Source organism: Sinocyclocheilus rhinocerous, unplaced genomic scaffold (assembly GCF_001515625.1).
Source record: "Sinocyclocheilus rhinocerous isolate Xijiao unplaced genomic scaffold, SAMN03320098_v1.1 scaffold1101, whole genome shotgun sequence".
NCBI classification, from domain to species: domain Eukaryota; kingdom Metazoa; phylum Chordata; class Actinopteri; order Cypriniformes; family Cyprinidae; genus Sinocyclocheilus; species Sinocyclocheilus rhinocerous.
The window spans coordinates 564,199-564,935 of NW_015638359.1; positions in this window are offsets into that span (position 1 = coordinate 564,199).

Here is a 737-nt window from a genome sequence, read left to right on the forward strand (position 1 = left end):
AGAAGGGTGTCGGCTTCAGCCCCAGAGCTCGCTCCAGTGTCGGCCCAGGCTACAGAAGGGCTACAGATCCCCAGTTAAGCCCAGGGAGGGCTACAGATCCGCAAGTAAGCCCAGGGAGGACTCCAGTCCCCGGTCCTGGCCCACGGAGGGCCTCGGCCCCACAGCTCGCTCCAGTGTCGGCCCAGGCCCCAGAGTTCGCTCCAGTGTGGACCCAGACCACGCCTGTTCCCCCCGATCCAGAAGAGGATGCTAGGGGTGAGGAGAAGGGTGTCGGCTGTGGCCCCAGAGTTCGTTCCAGCGTCAGCCCAGGTCCCGAGTATAGCCCAGGAAGGGCTCCCGATCCCCAGTTCCGCCCAGGAGGGGCTCCCGATCCCCCGTTCTGCCCAGGAGGGGCTCCCGATCCCCCGTTCCGCCCAGGAGGGGCTCCCGATCCCCCGTTCCGCCCATGAGGGGCTCCCGAACCCCGGTTCCGCCCAGGGAGGGCCCCCGATCCCCGGTTCAGCCCAGGGAGGGCCCCCGATGCCCAGTTCAGCCCAGGGAGGGCCCCCGATCCCCAGTTCAGCCCAGGAAGGGCCCCCGATCCCCAGTTCAGCCCAGGAGGGGCTCCCATCCCCAGTTCAGCCCAGGAAGGGCTACAGATCCCCAGTTAAGCCCAGGGAGGGCTACAGATCCGCAAGTAAGCCCAGGGAGGGCTCCAGTCCCCGGTCCTGGCCCACGGAGGGCCTCGGAACCTGTAA